General features: G+C 43.0%; 1 pseudogene; it reads left to right on the forward strand.

Annotated features, from left to right (window-relative positions):
- LOC105526782 overlaps positions 1-2177 on the forward strand; it is a 48693-nt pseudogene extending 46516 nt beyond the window's left edge.
- Positions 2178-7393: the final 5216 nt, after the last annotated feature.

The following is a 7393-nucleotide window of genomic DNA, read 5'->3' on the forward strand; positions in this document are numbered from 1 at the left end:
TGGGGTTTCACCTTGTTAGTCAGGATGGTCTCGATCTCCTGACCTCGTGATCCGCCCATCTCGGCCTCCCAAAGTGCTGGGATTACAGGCTTGAGCCATCACGCCCGGCCACGTTCTGCCTTTCTTAGATTTGTTTGTATCATTTAGGAGATATTCATTCTTTTTATGTCTGTATCTCCTTGCCCAAAATGGCCCTTATTCAAGCTGTAAAGGTACTCCCATGTAAGTGCTGTTTATTTTGCTTTCTTTTTTTTTTTTTTTTGAACTACTTTCTGTGTTCCTTCTTAGCCTTTCCTATCAAGAGCAATCTCTCCTCTTTATGCCTAGATCACATGCTGTTCGTAGAACTCACTTGGCACTTAGAACCGAATGTCTCCTTTTCATTCCTGCTGATCTGGTCTCTCTCAAACAGCACTCTGGGATCCTCCAAGCAAAGACTGGATCTTATGCTTCTTGCTGTCTCCCTTAGCACTGTGGTCTAATAGTAAATGCGTCCTGGTTTCCGGATCCCCCTCTGATGCTAGCCAGTTATGTGATCTTGGGCAAGTCACCCAACATCTGTCTTTTTATTCTTGAAATGGAAACAATAGTTGTCCTGCTTACCTCACAGGATTATTACAGAGATGAGACAGCAAGTCAATGTCCTTGTAAGTGCTTTGCAATCTAGTAATATTATGCAATTATACAGGGTTATTAGCCTAAAGTATTGCTGAGTGATATTGGGAGGAGTAGGTCACTGGGGTCTCCTGCCAAACAAAGGAGTTTTTAAACTATGACAGGGACCAATACTGTACTCGGCTTCCCAAGATCACAGCAGGTATCTGAACCAATGGGTCAGATTTGATGTGACAGATGATTTGGCAGTCAACCTTCTAGAAGAGCAAGGAAAAATTACCAGGCAGTGACACTCTTGTGAGCCAGCAAATCTCCTGGTCCCTTCAAAAAACTCAACCCCTGAGTGGTACCATTGGATCACTGGACACCTAGAATATACCAAGAGCTATTGCCAACACTCAAATATGTACACTACTGTCAGCACTCACCTTAACAAAACATCAAAGGTGCAAGCACAGATGCCGGTACAAGGAGAAGGCACTTTGCCAAATCTTTTCTTAAAGCCCCAAATTGTCAAGGTGAAGTAGCTGTGAGAGTACAATGGGCTAAAGTGCAATGAATAGTTCTAGAGGAAGCTGAGGCTGGGGAGAGACTGAGAGGGAAGGAGGCTCCAAGCCCAGGATGAGGGGCAGGAAGGGAAAAATCAGATGCTTCACCTAGTAAATCTGGGCTTAACAATTCACTGGGGAAATACTTGCTGTGGAAAAGGAATGCCTTCCACAGTATAGCTCAAAATAGAAGCAAAGCCACCACCTATAATAAATTGCAAGCAAAGAAAGACACCTGGGCTGTCAAGATAACATCACCAAGGCTAGCCCACCAGTCCAAGTCTAAAACATATCTCCCTGTCCCGTAGTCTAATACCCACTGTGGCCAGCAGGCCTCTTTATTCTCTCAGCTCTTTCCAAAGCCCTTAGATTTTATTCACAACAGTCCATCCATCTTACCTAGAATGGCCCCCCTTAGTATATCCCACTCAAAGCCAGTATGGCTGCACTTGACAACTGGGCAAGTCACTCCTCCCGCACAAAGCCTACTCCATCCACCCCAGTACTTTGGAATGCCCCACTCCACTGAAATCATAGAAGACTTGGTGCATGCATCTACTGCAGAGCAAGCTTTTCTAGAAACACAGTGAGTAAATGTGCTTGTGTTTCCAGTTTGAGTTCCCCAAAACTCAGAGCCTGAGTCAAGGACATGAGTCAAGGACTTGAGTACAGTTTGTTTATTTGGAGACGATGCCAGAAAGCAGAAGAGTATGTGATGTGAGACAGGGAAGAAGGAACCAACCAAGGATGCATTATTAATGGTCTACATCTTGAGCAACTGGGCCTCAACCCCATTGGAATCCTCTGAGTAACCACAAAGAACGTGCCTTGGAATTGTCCTAACTGAAGACGGACAGCTGGAGCATATGGCCATGGTCTTGCCTTCATTGCTGGTGATGCCCTTGGAGGTTTTATCTTGCCCCTCTTTTTGTGCTTTCAGGTCATAACTCACACAATGGAGTATGTCACCTCTTTGGTGTGACACAACTTCTTGGGCTTCAGAAAAAGCCCTGAAGCTGCAAATCTACAGGAATCAGTTTGGTGCACCACAAGTCACCCCAAGATCTGCCGCAGTGAGCACGCACCTGCTTTCTCTTGCCAACCATATCATAAGCTCCTAGAGTGCAAAGATCATAAAAGGAGAAAGAAAACCAGGCAGATGGCTTCAACTGTAGACTGATATCATTTTGGCTAAAACCTTGAGATAGTTTTCTCTTGGTTGTTTTCAATTGATGGCATTTTATCAGTCCCTTTCCCCTATGTTCTCACTGAGAAATAAAACTATAGCATTATATGGCAAAACCAAAGCATTATATGGCAAAATCATAGCATTATATGGCAAAATCATAGCATTATATGGCAAAATCATGGCATTATATGGCAAAAATCATAGCACATTATATTGCAAAATCATATAAGGAAATAATACAGGAAAAGCAGTGCCTTCGTTCATTGTAGCAACAACTGTGTCTATCACTATCTTTAATTCAGAAGAAAAGTGAGAGAAATCTCATCTTTTTCCTTTAGATCCTTTGCTGGCCCCCATCTTGCCAGTCCTTCAAGAAGTAGGGTCAGACCCAAATGACCAGACTGACCCTGGGGAAGGCAAGTCATTTAACCTCTCTGAGCCTCAACATCCCCATGTGTAAAGCAGGGACAGTAACTGTGCTGACACCACAGGGATAATGTGAGCATCACGTACGGTAATGTTTGAAAAGACTTTGCAAACTGTAAACAGACATTCAAATGTCAGCTATTATTACAGCAGGTTTGGGTCCCAGATACTTGCCCTGCAGCAATCCATGCTGTGCCAGCTGGACAGGATCTTGCTTCCTTCTCTGAAAAATTCAGCTCAAGTTTTACAACACCTAAGGACACATGTCCCATGCTGCCCAGGATATTATTTATGTAGGTGCCTTGTGTGTTTTTCAGTGTCCCCCACCGACCACAGGGCTTTGTGCTTCCCTTTTTTTTTTTTTCCAGCGGAATTTTAGACTCACACTTTTTAAAAAAAAATCCATGAGAATGGTTCTCAACTTCCCCTGGGGAAAGTACAGGCACCTCAGCATGACCTCGGGGCCCTGCCCAGGTGGAGACCTGGCTACCCCAGTGCAGGCCAGACCACTCTCCTCCTACACTCTGGCCGCCTCACACTGCTCCTGTGCCTCCTGCACCCTGTCTCTCCAAGTTGCAATGCCTCCTCCTTGACTTCCTCCATCCAACTCACACTCATCATTTTCGAGTTAGTTTCACCCCCATTCTTCCATGAAACCCTTCTTAGGCCTCTTCACACACTCATTCCGTAGGTTTTTGTTTGTTTGTTTTTAATTTTTTGTTTTAGAGACAGGGTCTCCCTCTGTCACCCAGGTTGGAATGGTGGCACAATCATAGCTCACTGTAGCCTCGACCTCCTGGGCTCACGCAATCCTCTCACCTCAGCCTCCTGAGTAGCTAGGACTACAGGCATGCATCACCACACTTGGCTGATTATATTTTTTATTTGTGTAGAGACAGGGTCTCACTATATTGCCCAGACTGGTCTCAAACTTCTGGCTTCAAGCCACCCTCCTGCCTCGGCCTCCCAAAGTGCTGGGATTACAGATATAAGCCACTGTGCCTGGCATATATATATATATTTTTTTTTTTTTTTTTTGAGTACCTAGTATGTGTCAGTGCTGTGCAAGGTGCAGGAGCACAATGGTGACCCTATCTCTCTTAATCCCTTTTCTCACAGATCTAGATACCTTACTCATAATACCAGTCTGGGACTTAGACAATGTGCCTGTGAGTTTTTCCTTTATAGCTATTTCAAGCATGCACTTTGCATCTACCCCACTTAAAAGCTAGATCTTTGAAGAGGGATCCTTTGCACCTTCCTACTCACCAGCAAAATAACATGCAGCATAGGATAGGCATATGTAAAAAAATTGCATGACCCCACTCTTATTATTAGCCATCAGGCAAAGAAATACATGGGAAACGCTGACTATGATAAATTTTCCACACAATGATCAATTAAAAACATTAAAAATTTAGGAGCATGCCTTGGGCTGGGAGCAGGGGCTCACGCCTGTAATCCCAGCACCTTGGGAGGCCGAGGTGGGCGGATCACGAGGTCAGGAGATCGAGACCATCCTGGCTAACACGGTGAAACCCTGTCTCTACTAAAAACACAAAAAATTAGCCGGACATGGTGGCGGACGTCTGTAGTCCCAGCTACACAGGAGGCTGAGGCAGGAGAATGGCGTCAACCCGGGCGGCAGAAGTTGAGCCGAAATCACGCCACTGCACTCCAGCATGGGAGACAGAGCGAGACTCCGTCTCAAAAAAAAAAAAAAAAAAAAAAATTGGAGCATGCCTTGACACAAGCATGACTTAACCAAATACAAGAAGGTTTAGTTCTAGGCCCCTAGACAAACACAAGTTAATGTAATTTCCTTTATACAAGTTAATGTAATTTCCGTTAGATCCTTTGCTGGCCATGGGGGCAAAAAATCTGTTACGAGTCCAGAAACAGACAGATGGAAGTTTCCAGCTTGAGAGGTGAGAGACGAAGGGGTGTGGCTCCCGTATTAATGAAAATCAGATGCCACCTTGTGGCCAGAAATCAAAATTCAGGGATTTCGCTGGAGAAAAGAATTGAGTGCTGTGATTATCAAATTAAAAAATTGCATTCCACAAGGAACACAGATTTTCCCAGTGAGGAAACTATATACCCACATTTACCCCCCTCAAAAGACTTCTTTGCTGTAATCTATGACCTCCTTATAGCCATAATCCTTAAGTCAAACACGTACTACACTCAAAAACCTCCAAAAGCCCCTACTCTAACTGATAGGACGGGCTGTTACCTCAGCTAAAATGCAGTGTTGATTTATCCCAACAAACTCTCAGGGAAATGTTGATCTCTGAAAGAGTAAAGATGACATCACAGATATTTTCAGGGAAATTGGGTGAAACACAATTTTCTTTCAAGAGCAAATAAACTCTCAGCGACGAGGGAATGAATATTTTGCAAAAAGTTGGCTATATGAAATCATTTTTAACCAATATTTTATAGGCATATATAAGTGACCAATTTTGACAGTACTGGGAAGTTTAGGATTTCTCACAAACTAACAGCTACTGAATAGAAAAGATCAAAATAGGCCAGGCACGGTGGCTCACGCCTGTAATCCTAGTGCTTTGGGAGGCTGAGGTGGGTGGGTCACAAGGTCAGGAGATTGAGACCATTCTGGCTCACATGGTGAAACCCCGTCTCTACTGAAAATACAAAAAAAAAAATTAGCCAGGTGTGGTGGTGACCGCCTGTAGTTCCACCTACTCGGGAGGCTGAGGCAGGAGAATGGCATGAACCCAAGAGGTGGAGGTTGCAGTGAGCTGAGATTGTGCCACTGCACTTCAGCCTGGGTGACAGAGTGAGACTCCGTCTCAAAGAGAAAAAAAAAAAAGGCAGTAAAAGCATTCTTTGACCAAGCGGTATTGGTGAAAGAATAAACAAATAGATCAATGGAACAGAATAGAGCCCAGAAACAGATCCATATAAATATAGGCAGACCCTGTCTTATTGCACTTCACTTTACTGTGCTTTGCAGAGGTTGTGTTTTTTATAACTGAAGGTTTGTGGCAACCTTGCATGAGGCAAGTCTACCAGTGTCATTTTCCCAACAGTTATGTCTGCGTGTCACATTTTGGTAATTCTCACAATATTTCAAACTTTTTCATTATTATCACAGCTGTTATGGTGAGGTGTGATCAGCGATCTTTGATATTACTATTGTAATTATTGAACTATGTCCATATAAGACAGCAAACTTAATTAAGAAATGTTACATGTGTTCTGACTGCTTCACTGACCGGCCATTCCCCAATCTCTCTCCCTCTCCTTAGGCCTCCCTATTCCCTGAGATATACCAATATTGAAATTAGACCAGTTAGTAACTCTACAAAGGCCTATAAGTGTTGAAGTGAAAAGAAGAGTTGCACATCTCCCACTTTAAGTCAAAACATAGAAATGATTAACCTTAGTGAGAATGCAATGTCAAATGCCAAGATAAGCCCGAAGTTAGGCCTCTTGTGTCCAACAGTTAGCCAAGTTGTGAACGCAAAGGAAAAGTCCTTGAAGGAAATTTGAAGTGCTATTCAAGTGAACACACAAATGATAAGAAAGCAAAACAGCCTTATTGCTGATGCGAAGAAAGTTTTAGTGGAGACCAAACCAGCAACGCCATTCCCGCAAATCAAAGCTTAATCCAGAGCAAGGCTGTACCCCTCTTCCATTTTATGAAGACTTAAAATTGTGGGGAAGCTGCAGAAGAAAAGCTTAAAGCTAGCAGAGGTTGATTCCTGGGGTTTAGAGAAGAAGCCATCTTCATAACATAAAAGGGCAAGATAAAGTAACCAGTGTTGATGTAGAAGCTGCAGCAAGTTATCCAGAAGATCTAGCTAAGATAATTGATGAAGGCTGCTACACTACACAGCAGATTTTCAATGTAGATGAAACAGCCTTCTTGTGGAAGAAGATGCCATCTAGGACTTTCAAAGCTAGAGAGGAGAGTCAATGCCTGCCTTCAAAGCCTTCAAAAGACAGCCTGACTTCTTGTTAGGAGCTAACGCAGCTGGTGTCTTTAAGTTGAAGTCAATGCTCATTTATAATTCCAAAAATTCTAGGGTCCTTAAGAATTATGCTACATCTACTCTGCCTGTGCTCTATAAATGGGACAACAAAGCCTGAATGATAGCACATTTGTTTACAGCATGGTTTACTGAAGGTTTTAAGCCCACTGTTGAGATCTACTGCTCAGGAAAAAAAAAGATTTATTTCAAACTATTACTGCTCATTGACAATGCACCTAGTCACCCAAAAGCTCTGATGGAGGTGTACAAGGATATTAATATTTTATGCCTGCTACTACTATTTTATGCCTGCTACTATTTTATGCCTGCATCCATTCTGCAGCCCATGGGTTAAGGTGTAATTTCATTTTTTCAAGTCTTATTATTTAAGAAATACATTTCATAAGGCTACAATTGCTATAGATAGTAATTCCTCTGATGGATCTGGGCAAAGTAAATTAAAAGCCTTCTGGAAAGGATTCTCCATTCTAAATACCATTGAGAACATTTAGGATTCATGAAAAGAGTTCGAAACGTCAATATGAACAGGAGTTTGGAAGAAGTTGATTCCACTCCCAGGGATGACCTTCAGGGGTTCAAGACTTCAGTGGAGG

Source organism: Colobus angolensis, unplaced genomic scaffold (genome assembly GCF_000951035.1).
Source record: "Colobus angolensis palliatus isolate OR3802 unplaced genomic scaffold, Cang.pa_1.0 Scaffold6, whole genome shotgun sequence".
NCBI lineage: Eukaryota > Metazoa > Chordata > Mammalia > Primates > Cercopithecidae > Colobus > Colobus angolensis.